Source organism: Mesocricetus auratus, unplaced genomic scaffold (assembly GCF_017639785.1).
Source record: "Mesocricetus auratus isolate SY011 unplaced genomic scaffold, BCM_Maur_2.0 Super-Scaffold_100015, whole genome shotgun sequence".
Taxonomy (NCBI): Eukaryota; Metazoa; Chordata; class Mammalia; order Rodentia; family Cricetidae; genus Mesocricetus; species Mesocricetus auratus.
This window is the reverse complement of record NW_024429198.1, coordinates 52,436,679-52,450,315: the sequence shown is the minus strand read 5'-3', so window position 1 is coordinate 52,450,315 and position 13,637 is coordinate 52,436,679. Positions and strand designations below refer to the sequence as shown.

General features: G+C 38.2%; 1 protein-coding gene and 1 long non-coding RNA gene across 2 annotated transcripts in view; one reads left to right on the top strand and one right to left on the bottom strand.

Annotated features, from left to right (window-relative positions):
• Positions 1–13,637, bottom strand: part of Asxl3 (ASXL transcriptional regulator 3) — a 177,305-nt gene that overhangs the window by 150,691 nt on the left and 12,977 nt on the right.
• LOC121144355 overlaps positions 1–13,637 on the top strand; it is a 35,118-nt gene that overhangs the window by 14,985 nt on the left and 6,496 nt on the right. The window contains exon 2 of the long non-coding RNA XR_005881705.1: positions 10,894–10,996. This is a non-coding gene — a long non-coding RNA (uncharacterized LOC121144355). The remainder of the gene's footprint in view (positions 1–10,893; positions 10,997–13,637) is intronic.

Sequence of the window (13,637 nt, the reverse complement as noted above, 5' to 3'; positions counted from 1 at the left end):
CAGATTTTTGACCCATATTGTAGCTATATTTGAGTCTCTAATTCACTCTTACGCTCTGGGAGTTAACTTGCTTCTCTCAAGTCTTTTCACTTCTCTCCACTTTCTTCCACATTGATAAACACAAAAGTTTTCAAATACAACATAGCTTATCAGATAATTGACTCTTCATGACAGGCATACAGAAGATATACATATCATCCATACATTGGCTTTCTAATGACACACCCTCTTTTATTTTCACCAGAAGTGAACAAATTGACAGAACTGGCAAGTATGTCATTGGACTTCCCCCTAAGCTCATGGAATTCCAAGACAATCTCATGCCAGATGACCTCTGTAGATGATGACATGGTCCAGTAGGCATAGGAAAGGACACACCTGTATTTGAGAAGGAGAATGATGGTGTGAAATCACCTAAGGTATAAGCTGAGCTATGTGTTTAAGGACTCCTCTGATCCTGGATCCCAAGCCAGTCATTTAAAGGTTTCCTCCAGAATTATTTAGTGGCTCTCCAATGGAAAACTCATTTTAAGTGTCTCTAAGATAAACACATTAGACCAGTGTCCACTTGAAGGTTAACATGTTACCCTTTTGATCCCTACATAAAATGTTTTGAGAGCAATTACTTATTTGACTGAAGAAAAAAACAGCTTCACAATTTAAAAATCATTTCAGAGTTTACTTTGTGTGATCCTAAATGGTTATGGCCAGGATTCTTCCCTTCTTTTCGTGACATTTGTGTATCTCATAGGATTCAGATATCAGGGGCCATGCATCCTGGGGAAAGGATTAAGAGTCTGGAGCTACAGAGCAGTTTCACGTAGCATATACTATTTTATCTGTTTCCATGTGGCATATTACTTTTTATTTGATTTTTCAAAGCAAGTCTGTGAGGTGCACATAACACACACACACAGACACACACACACACGCATGCTCTTTAAAATGGGTAGAGTTGAATACATAGGCTCACGAAGCAGGTGAACAGAGTTTTCACAGAGAGTAACAGCCATAACAAAAATGATTGAATTAGGAAAAGGAGCTAATACTTACTAGGGCCTCAAGGGAACATGCTCACTGGAACAACAGAACCTAGAATTCCTATAGTCTTTTCCTATTTATAGTATGCAAAACCTCAAAGGTACCAATGGTTTTGTTGTAACTAGGATTTAGACCACTGTCAGTATGCATATGAGAAAGAGAGCATATCAAGCATGGCAACACTTTGCCAAATGCCCACTGTCCACAGTTCAACTAGGTTGTTCTCAACGCTTAGCATATTTGGTTCCTAATTAAGGGTTTAAAGATGATGCTTACAATTTTCTGTTCTATTTTAATGTGCTTTATGAGGAAATGACATGCTGCAGCAGCATTCATGAGTGTGTGACTTAAAAACACAGAAGTGTAATGAATGTATCTCTGAGAATCAATCCTACTGTCCCCCAGAGCAACAAGACAATAATGTATTTCAAGATCCTACAGTAAGTGGCTGGACAAAGCTTCTGGACTCTGGTGTCTACTATCTCTACCAGTAAATACTCCCACAAGCACATGGCATTTTCCAAACATGGGCTTTACAGCTGAGACATTCAATACAGGAGCCACCTCGCAAGCCTTCCCAATCATCTCACACTTAAGATTAGCCATTTCTTTGAATTCTAAGATAACGTTTTAAGCATTCGGCTTCCTCAGTACCACCTGGCAAACCTGTCACTAATTAGTGTACTTGCTTAATGACATTCTTTCCAATATACTGCAAGCCTCAAGAGATCAAGGACCTTGGTCCTCATTCACGTCTACTTCCCTAGATGCAGCATTGCTAAAATAGGTTTCAAAAAATCAAGGCCAAGGTAATTCAGAGAGAGGGTTTGATTAATTCTGAATTTGGGATATTTTATAGAATAATGATGTAGGTTATGAGTTTCAGAGTCAGATAAACCAGGAGCCCCTAAGCCACTCTCTGATTTTAGATAGTACATTTAACCCCCTGAGTCTCAGTTTCTTCACTTCATCATTCACAAAAATGTCCTGAGGACTGAATGAGATAATGAATGGGAAGCACTTATCATTCCAATGAGCAAATGACTTCCCACAGCAGTGACAGTGAATAAGCTAACAGCATTCGGGGGAGAAGCACTTTGTACTTAGCCTTGAAATACACTTCCCCTAACACCCAAAAAAACAAAAAAAAAAAAGTAGGGAGCTCAAGAAAATGATGGACAGTAGGTATTATTATGTTAGTCAAATACTCTCAGTCCTCATCCTCCAGTCAGGGCCAAATATGATTCACAAGGGAACCCGTACTACACAGTTCCTAGTGTCAGCACAGCAGGTGTGATATTTCCATCATACAGACAAAGAATAAAGAGGGAAAGACCCTTGGAAGGTGCATACACTCCAAAAAAGTAAAAGTGATAATGATTGCTAAATGGTCATGCACACACACATACATTATAAATATAATCTGTATCAAAATGTAAATATTTTATAAGGAAGCAATTCTATGACAGAACTCTGCATTCAATCTACTCTGTGGAGAGTCTACTGGTTACTAATATACCTTTCTGCGCATCAAGTAACATTTATGCTTTCCTTTCTACTTCTTCCAAATAGTCTTGATATATTTGAATATACAAGGACTATGTAATGTGAAACTGTAATCACTATCTAAACATGCAATCTTGAAAAACATCTGTGGGGCTGGAAAGGTGGCTTCCTGGTAAAGTGTGCTGAATATTCTTCCTGAGGATTGAAGCGTGGTTCCCAGCAGCACCCACTCTGGAAACCCTGCAATTGCTTATATCTCTAGCTCCAGGAACTCTGATGACCTCCTATAGCCTCTGTGGGTATCTGCACTCGTGTGTGTGTGTGTGTGTGTGTGTGTACACATGTGCATGTATACATGTGTATGCATACACAACTTTTTACAATCAAATGAATTAGCTGTGTTGAATAACTTCACAAATGGCTTCCATTAATTATATTAGTCACACAATATGGTACTGTTCATTTTCAAGATGACTGACATTAGTTTTTAGATTAATGGTCATTTATCTTCTCTCATCATTTACAAATAAAATATTTTCAGTTTCTACCAAGCAAATCACACTTCGTTGTATAGTCTTTGGTTTTCCAACATCAAAAAATCTGTACATCTTGAAGAATGATACTCATTAAAATACATCAACTACGTTCCACAAGAAATAAATTGTTTCAAGCCAGGCGTTGGTGGCACAAGCCTTTAATCCCAGAATTCGGGAGGCAGAGGCAAGCAGATCTCTGTGAGTTTGAGACCAGCCTGGTCTACAAGAACTAGTTCCAGGATAGCCCCCAAAGCCACAGAGAAACCATGTCTTGGAAAACAAAATAAAAATAAAATAAATTGTTTCATAAAATAAGCACATAATGGAGCAAAATGACCAATTGGCATCTGTCTTTTACAGGCGCACAACTACAATCTAGTGATACCTACTCTTGTCAGCAGCCTTCTCGTAAAGGCACTCAATGAAAACTTTATAGGTATTTTGAAATGTGTATCTAAAATTCTAAAGCTTCAAGCAGAGAGTTGTGGTATATTTTCCCAGACTGGCTAACATATATATATATATATATATATATATATATATATATATATGTGTATGTGTGTGTGTGTGTGTGTGTGTGTGTGTGTGTGTGTGTGTGTGTGTGTGTATGTTATATGTATATCTATAAACATATTCATTCTTCCAACCTATTGGGGTTGGTTGAAATTCATTTGTGTAGCCTCTCAAATCTTATCAACCACAAGTATTACTACCCAATATAATTGCCAAAGTATCTCTCAGAAATCTCCTCTACTAGATTTCCACAGACCAGAAGAAAATCTAAAAATAAATAAATAACAAAAAAAAAACAGCCACTGATCCTGGGTAATTTTATCCTTTTAACTGCAGTCTATTGGTTTAAGTTTACAAAATTCATCTGCAGTCACTTTGTAGCCCAGCTGTTCAGTTTACCTTTTCATTCTGAGAGACCCACATGCTTGGCAAGTGTGATTTCCATGCACAACTCTCTACACTATTCACAGTGGACTCAAACAGGGGGAAAGAAAACAAAGTCTGTGGCTGCCAGTGAGGACCAGTTCCAAACTGATCATGATTACTCAATCAATATTCTTGGCTATAGATATTCAGTCTGTTACAGAGTCATTTAATTATACTATCAGCCAGTCCATAATCATCCATCACTTCTAAACATGTTTCACAATAGAATCAAGTCAAGTAAGTGGCAGAAATTTAGCTCTAACAGGCATATCTTCCTGATGTGTAAGTCTAATAATCCTATCAAAAGTAAATTAATTTACTTTGACATAAATTAGCTGAGAGAATTCATCATGCCTTCCAGGGATCTTAACTTCCATTTGTAAATGCTTACAGCCATCTGTTTAATAATTTCTAGAATTTTACTTAGAGTGGAGACAAGGCTTAATAGCTCTGATTTCAAAAGTTTGGCCCTCTTATCTTCTTAAAAACAATACCGGAGGTCTGGGAGATGTTTTAGTGGGTAAAGTGTGTGTTGTACAAGCCTAAGGACCCAAGCTCAAATCCCCATGGATCTGGACATAGAAGTACATGTCTGTAATCCCAATGTTCCTGAAGGGAAATCTGAGACGACAGAATCCATAGAAGCTTGAGGACCACCTAGCTTGCATACAATTGTGAACAACAAAGAGATCACACCTTAAGTGAACTGGAAGACAAGGAGCAATGCTTGAGCCAGTCTCCCTGATTTTCCAACATTGTGTACACATATAATCTCATGCATGTCATATGCGTATACATCATACACACACACACACACACACACACCACCACCACCACCACCACCACCACCACCACCACCACCACCACTTGTAAAACCTAATAGTAAATAATCACATTGAAGTTACTCTGTATCAGTCAAAATGCTACCAAGCATGTAAGCTGACTTACTCCTTGTAGTAATAACTCTATCACACAAGGCCCATTATCAACCTCAGCTTTAAAATGGCAGGCAAAATTCTAGATGGCTTGGTTAGTGAGAAGCTCAGTGAACAGTCATGAGGGTCTAAGAATGATGCCCAGCAAGCAGTTTATTTTTAATCTGATTGTGTGCACTTCAAATCCTAGTACAGTACATGGAGGATCCCTGGGGTTTGCTGACTAGCCAGTTTGCCAAATAAGTGAGCTCCAGTTGCAGTGAGAGACCCTGTCTCAAAAATTAATCTGTTCTTGGATCTATTTGCAGATCTTTTTCCATAGCCTATCATTAAATTCTTTCATTGTTTCTTATTCCCTCTGCAGCTGGTGTCACATCTCTCGGTGTTACTTTCCTTGCTAAAGCTCTTTTAAAGAAACCTGCACCAATTCAAAAAAAAGAAACATATACTGGAATGTTTCAAAACTGAGAAATACTGTCTGAGGATGGAATTTCTCTAACTGGGCTGGAGCCTTGTCCTAATATTAAGAGCATTTTAATATGTAGAGTTAGTGAACTCAAATTAGCCAAGTGAAAGAATAAGAGGCTATCAGATCAACTAAATGTGTCCTATTTCTAAAGTAACATAATTGCCTCATACCAAAATATTCAGGTTCTTTGATAGAAATATCCTCAAGGAGGGTTTCATTAATCAAACATAACAAGTTATACTGTGTGACTTCTCTTTAAAGTATAAACATGGAGCTGGGCAGTGGAGATGCACACCTTTAATTCTAGTACTTGGAAGGCAGAGGCAGGCCAGCCTGCCTGCAAATGAATTCCAGGATAGCCAGCAACACTTAGAGAAACCCTGTCTCAAAAAATAAAACAAAAAACAGTATAAATATGACACAAAAATATAATTGGAAATATCAGATGAACTAAGCCATGTCAGTCTTCCCAAGATCTAATATGATTAAATGATGACTATATGCTCTAATCATAGAGTTTACTTATATTACTAACTATGGATATAATTCTAAAAAACAGATTTATAGATGTGGCCTTAGGTGATTGTCACATACATGTGCCCACAAGGAGATGAGAGCCTATGCATGTGGAGATAAGCCACAGTGGAGTCCACATTCAAAGGCAACTTCTGAACAGGTGTTCTGGGGTGGCAATTTCTGGAGAATTGAGAATCCTTAAAATGCGCTAGTCTTGATAGCAGCATTTCACAGTTATCTGGTGAAAGGCACTGTAAATGAAGAGTTGCCTCAGTCAGACTGGCCAACGGCCATGTCTGGGAGAGACTGTCTAGACTGATAGCCAATGTGAGGATGCCCATTATGGTGGGCACCATTTCACGGCAGGTGACTCTGTGTGATAAGAAAGGTATCTCAGAATGAGCAGGGAGCAAGCCACTTCTTCCACCGCTTCTCCTTCAAGTTCATGCCGTGCATCCCCCAACATCGGACTGGGACCTGGGAGTGTAGGCTGAAGCAAACCCTTCCTTCCCCTAAGTTGGTTTTAATGAAAGTGTGTTATCACAGCAACAGAAAAACAAATTGTACTCTACATCAAAAATAGGGTGGAGAGCAATTTAGTAAGTCAAGTGATGTTGACCTCTAACCTCAACACAGTTAATACTCAAATGCATGCGTTTCCCACAAGCACACATCCATAAACCAAATCGACATTTGTGCCATATGAAAATGCCCAGCATTAACTCATACTACTGAAGAAAGCAAACAAAAGAAGCTGAATGTGGAGATGTACGCCATTCTCTGACTTCTGGGTGTTTTTAAAGATGTTTTTATTTTTATTTTAAGTGTATGGGTGTGTGTGTCTATGTGCCACATTGAATGCAATGCCCGAGGAAGCCTGAAGCCATCAGATCTCCGAGACTGGAGTTACAGATAGTTGTGAGCCACTGTGCGGGTGTTGGGAATTGAACTCAGAGCCAATGCTCTTAACTACCAAGCACCATGACTTCTCTATTTAAAAAAATACAAATGGCTTTAAAAATCATTAATTTGCATGCTTACAAAAACAGAGACAGTTTATTATATCATTTATATGCCACACTAATTGTACATATATTGTATTTGTTTTATGATGATTCATATCTAACTTGAAGTCAGTTCCAAACATAACCAGGCATGAATACTCTCAAACTTAAACAATTACATGCCATATACTGCTAGACACAGCAGTGAACAGGAAATAGAGGTGGATTGGCTTTTCTCTGAAGCAGACATCAATCTTCATTCAGTCTAAGTCAGGAAAACTCCTTAGCATTACTCCTGAGCACTGGTCTGAAATGACACAGCATTCGGATGCATCTGCCAGAAAGAATTAGCAGTAAGATGTATCTTCAGATAATTATATAAAATGACTGTTATATAGAATTATGCGAATCTGCCCACTTATGTGATCACAGAGGACAAAGATAATAGAGATTATGATGTCGCAGTTCACAGTGGGCTTTTATCCTGACAATTTCATCACACACACCCCAAGCAATTCACTAACAAATATTTAACAAGTATATCCATACACCATAATGAAATAAAATAAAACATACCATTCCCATCTCTACAGATATTTAACTCTGGCCTAACTACAGTCGGGGAAAGGATGGGAGCTTCAAAGGAAAGAAACAAAGCCATCTGTGCTTCAATTTCACTCAAAACATGCTTTCTCATCTAAGTAGAAGGGGTGCCTGCCTCGATGGTGACCAGCAGTTGTAATGTTGCTCAGTGTGATCAGTGTGGAACTTGGGCTTCTGTGTTTACTAGGGTGTGTCCATGCCCCTCTTATGGCAAGATCTTAACATAAGCTAGCCTAGTGAATGAAAAGACGGGCATATAACTAAGTGGAAATGATGGCTCAATTTATTTGATATATGCTTCTGAGGGTGTCTTCTCCCATTCCCACCGGAGTGGAAACTTCCATGTTTGTGTACTGAAGACATGATTAATGGTGGAATAGAGAGATGGCTGCAGTGGATACCTGGGGAAGTCTAATTGTTGACCTTCTCCCATGGTACATGAGTATAAATGTTTGGGCAATGATGTTATGGGATAGAGAACAGGAGCATGCTAGTCATGTTAACTCCACAAGTGGAGAAAGGGGGCTCAGAAAGTGAGTCTACTGTGTATTTGCCCATGGGGACTTAGCAGATAATTCTTATAAGCTACATTCTCCACAAGATACCTTAGTGTTAGGCAAGCTTCCCAGTCCTCTCTGTCTCTGCCTTATGCTGGTTCTTGTACTGCCATTTAAGTCACATGCTAGGAAGGTGAAGAACATATTGAGAGGAGCACACAGCAAGCAGGGTTGCTTTCAATCATCCAAGCTATCAACATTTATATCAGCATCAACACAAGACCCCTCGTGAAACCAAATAGTCCCTGTTGTTCCAAGCCTCCCTACACTAATTTTTACAAGGTGAGCTCTGCTTTTCACCAGGTTGAGAGATAATTGTTCTATGATACCTCATTTTATCATGAGGATGAAGAAAATTATTAACTTTAATGTGATCAAAATATTTATCTTCTGAAAGAAAGGCTATATAGAAACATTTTACCTATAAGCCAACTCTGAATTAGTCCTTGTAGAAAGTCTTACTCACACTGCTCCTACAGATTGTCATTAAACATAATTCAGTTACAACCAAAGACAAATTGTACTAGATATCATTCTCTTACACTCCATCAACTACAGACAGTGAGCACTGGTTTCTTAAGGAGCCAGTTCCCCCAGTACAAGAAAATTCTGAGAGTGATAGCAATTACTCTTTTTTTATGCTTAATATACCTGTCTGATATCAGGTATATGCAGAACATGTTAGCTGGTCACCTGTGCCCATGTCTATGCAGAGAGGATGATGGCAAATTGAGATGGTAAGATGAAATTTTGTTGTGTGGTCCCATCAATGAGAGGCAGCTTTACTTATAAGAATCATGATTAAGGGCCTGTGCTGATGCATAAAGGTCAAAATTTTTGTAAATAAGGAATTTGCTGTGAAAATTAATGCCTTCTATAATAAGTTATGCCAGTATCAAAAATTAAAGCATAATGTAACAACTCAGGGGTTGTGTATTTTTAACTCTACCCCACTTGAGGAAATTCCATGGTGTAGAGTCCTAGAGTTGTCTATGGGATTCTTGAAGAGTTGGTGGCTGCTCATCAGGGTTAGTTATGGTCAACAGGGATTCTATCAGCAGCTATTGAATATTGTCTACTGTATCTAAGGAAGAATGGGACTCACTGGGAGAAGTTCAAGGGACAGTGGACTCTCTGTGGACAGGGATCTCTGAAGCAGACTGATGAGGAAATAAAGCCCTGTAGTTGGAATGCTTCTTGACCGGCACCTACCTAGGACAAAAGGGGGTAGATGTTAGGAAGGATGGAGGGATGGAGAAGAGGAAGCAGTGCATGAAGAAGGGGAAAAGATAAGAGGAAGGGAAATGGAGGGACAGAGGAGAAGGGAGTGAGGGGGGGAGGAAGGTGGGAGGGAAGGAGGGAGAGGTAGTGAGAGGCAGAGTGAGGAGAGAGGGGGAGTAAAGGGTCAGAGAAGAGGAGAGGGATGAGGGAAGGGGATGGGGGGGAGGAAGGGGAGAAAGAAAGGAAGGAGGGAGTTGGATTGACAGTGCTTGGCTCTCATCTTCCTACTGGCATGAAGATCTATCTGGCTGCACCTTTTAAATGAGACACATTTGTTTTTCTTTTCTTGGAAACTTGAATACATTAAAAATGTCCCAGAGCCCCCTTTCTATCTCAAATATCTTGGAATTCAATTCTGCTTAACAGTAATTGCTCTATTCTTGCTGGATCAAAACTGTTCCTCTTTAGAAGACAGATGGGAAGAAAAGCAATTATTTATAAGGCAAAAATATAAACAGAATTATCTAAGAAAGAACACAGAAGCATTTTCCTAAGAATAAACAGTTCTCTATTATTTTCTGGCTTAAAATATCTCAGTGCAAATACTAGAAAGATACTGAAAAACATTTCAACATGATGCAGGAAACAAGAGGGACTCAGCCTTATATATCTAATGTGCTTCTTAAATGTTTAATTAAACACTTATTGTCTCATAAAGTAAAAATTTGTCCTAGAATAAGAATTGGTAAACTACAAAACCTGTATCTCTCATTGTAGATCAGAATATGCAATGCTGAAGACCAATCCCCCCCATTGTCATTGAATCTAAATAAATACTAGTTTATGTTGATGTATGGACACCTCTAACTGAGACCCAGGATAACTACAAGTTCAGCTTGCCATTGGATCCTACAGTTAACACATATGGGGCAGAAATGGACAAATCAAACACACCTGAAAAGATCTTCAAGCCAGGGGTAACAGGACACCTTTATGGTTATATCTAACTTCAAGATGGCAAGAAGTATGATCCTATAATCTGTTGTCAAGGAAGCCAATTTAAAGAACTGTTCACTGGGTGTGCCAACCATAAGAAAATGCTTCATTGCCCACTCATTAAAGACAAAGATTTCCTAAGTGATTTTTCAGAAGATAACCTTTTTCTTTTTATATAGACGGTTTTGATCAACATAAAGGTTTGTGCACAACACATGAAGGGAAGTGTTATGAGACAGTGGGGGTTATCACATCATTCTTGTTTTCTAGGTGATAACCCTCATGAGACCAGTTCTTCATTGTACTATCTGCTTACCCTTCATACCTAGCACTGACATCAAAGAAATTTATGGAAACAATTGAGTGAATAAACTCTATTATGGGAGGACTTCATTGACTATCAATGTTTTTAACAAATTATTTAATTTTATTTAATTTTCAAGAATTCAATTTTTATTAAGAAGCTGGACTCAGTGAGCTGAGAATTTTGAAAACCCAAAGTAGATTCAATAAAGATTGGAAACAAGTACAGTATCTGAATGTACCAATGGAAGTTGTCTTTATTCCTAGGTCTGCAGGCATCTAGTCCTACTTAGTTCTTTGAACTTGGCTGGTGAAGATACTACAAGCAATGAGTGACAAGGCCAGTATCTAGACATTTGTGGATACTGGGGTAAGGAGATAATGTTTTCATCCAATTCGTGCTTGTTTTAATGTTCTTTATTCTTCATTTTCTCTTCTAAATATCAAGGTAGATCGAGAATCAAGGCAGTTTTTTCTATTTAGACACAGTAAGCAATTCTGCCTAGAGCTCAGTGAATCAATACCAACCCTTAGCACCTCCACCTCCCTTTAGCTAAAAAAATAATTGCGGAAAAAATCCACAAAACTGAGAGAAATTTGAAGAGGGTGAAGAAAATCCAGAAATGTTCTGAATCACAGTATCTGACTCACTAGGCTATGGGAGAAGAGAAGTGTTGTATGAATAACAGAACATGCCAGTTATACACTGTAGGATCCACAGACTCCTACATAAGTAAGGAGCCCTTAACTGATTCATCAGATCTCATCTCACTACTCACAGGGAGGAGTGAAGATTCACTCCAGGGGGAAGAAAGGCCTATTCTCTGTGGTTACTTTAATATCCTCTACTGGTCATAGCCAATTTAGGAATTAAGGACAACATTTCAGACAATGAATACAAACATTTACTGTATTCAGAAAGTACCTGCAAACCTCAGCAATATAAACTTCAGTGTGTTAAGGCCTAAAAATACCAGATCAGTGCTGTTTTAAATTATGCTACAAACCTATACAGAGACTACTTGCAGGTAACTCTAAAGAGATTCTATGAGAAGAACAGAACAGAAATCATCCTTTGTAAATTATGACCTCTGAGGCAGTAAAGCTGGTTCAAGTAGAAACTCACCAAAGGGATGTTTAGTGTCTTTGCAAAACCTGTCTCAATTATAACATGGTTTAGTTTAAGATCAAGATCACAAAAATAACATCAGGAACTCTATGTAATATTAAACTAACTTTACATCTAATTCACTCCTATCCCACTTACAACTGAATTAGTTTATCCACCATTCATGTAACAAAGTCAATGTCGCTCATAATGTGTTTCCCAAGTATGCCTGTCTTTTACATTTCATTGATGTAAAAAATGTACTTCCCTCAGCCAATCAATCATACTACCTTAGTCTTGGCCATGGGCCTCTCAGCCAATCAAAGACAACAAGAAGTCTTCCCTGAGATTGACATTTTAAGGGATGGTCCCAGAGGCAAGGAACAGGGGAAAGAGTGAAGATGTGTTTGACTCAGTACAGCTCAGCTTACAGGATGTAGGTGTGTAGGGCCCCGATCAATCTTGTCATCTCTAAGACACTGAGGAGATGAGAAAATACATGGATATATTCTCTAACCTCTAACCACTTAAAATATTCTCATATTTCTCATTTAATTAAACCAGTCTCAGTTAAACTTATCTCATTTGCAACTTAGAAAAAATTAAGTGACTTAATTCTTTGGGATTTTTGGTTTTTGCTTTTTTGTTTGTTTGTTTTGGTTTGGTTTTGGTTTGGTTTGGTGTTGGTTGTCTTTATTTTCCATTTGGAGTATGAGTGATTCTCCAGTGTGTCCTGGGTTTGTATACAGGATTCAAAATTATAATAAAAGTTGCATACTTTAGTGTCACACTTCTAAACACCCAACAATAATTGCTTTTAGTGAGATATCAATATTGATTGGTAGTAAGTATATTGTTCATGAGTTAGTTCCGTTTTCATCACTATACCAAATGCCTAATGTTATCAACTCATTAAAAAGAAAAATGTTATTTTGGTTCATAATTTTAGAGGTTTCATTCAATCCATCACTGGTTCATCCCAGTAGCTTTTGTGCCTGTGACAATGTAGCAAGTCACAGTGGGCATGGCAGAGGATAATATTAAAGCAAAAGCAAAAAAGGGAAAGGAAAAGGGGACCAGAATCCCACAGTCCTGTTTGAGGACTCCCATGAAGTCTCTCTTAAAAGCTCTATCACCCGCCAGTAGTACCACAGATTGGGGATAAGCCTCCATCCAATACATGGTCCACTAGAGGATGGTTCAAGGCCAAACAGCAGCTCTGTACTTTAGTAACAGTAATAGTGTGTAGTAACTGAGAAAGTGAGAAAATTCCTTCCAATGTTAATGGTAGACTCAAAGAAGGATACAACACTATGGTTGCTGGTAATTTACTTACATGTACAAAAATTATTTTTACTTTGAAAATAATCCTAGTTTGTTCCATAACTAATATACTACACAATTATATTCATCTTTGGAAATCTTAACCATACCTTACTAAAATAACACACATAATCTCATTTGAGACCTAAAAAGTATTCTCTTTATTTTCTTTTGTGTTTTAAAGCCAATTACCTAAAGGTCATGGTCTGCAGCAATTTCATTCACATTGCACCTAGCATGTTAATGTTGGAATGAAAACTATCAAACTATCAAGTTACACTAATTCTGAAACAAGAAGTAACACTAGTGAACTACCTGAATGTAGACACAGGCATTTAAAATCCATACAATGTCAAGCTTATTCTTGGAAGATCTGATCTGTTTGTACACTAATAACTAAGTCATGGCATATAGAAACACATTAGGAAGACAAACTGTGTACGGAGCCTCTGCTCTATTGGAAACAGAGGCACTCAGTTGATCAGCTCCTTACAAATTCCTTATTTGGATTAGTCACTTAGTTCAAATATGATCAAACCCAATTCAGCCAGTAGCACATCACTTGGGAAAGATTATAAAT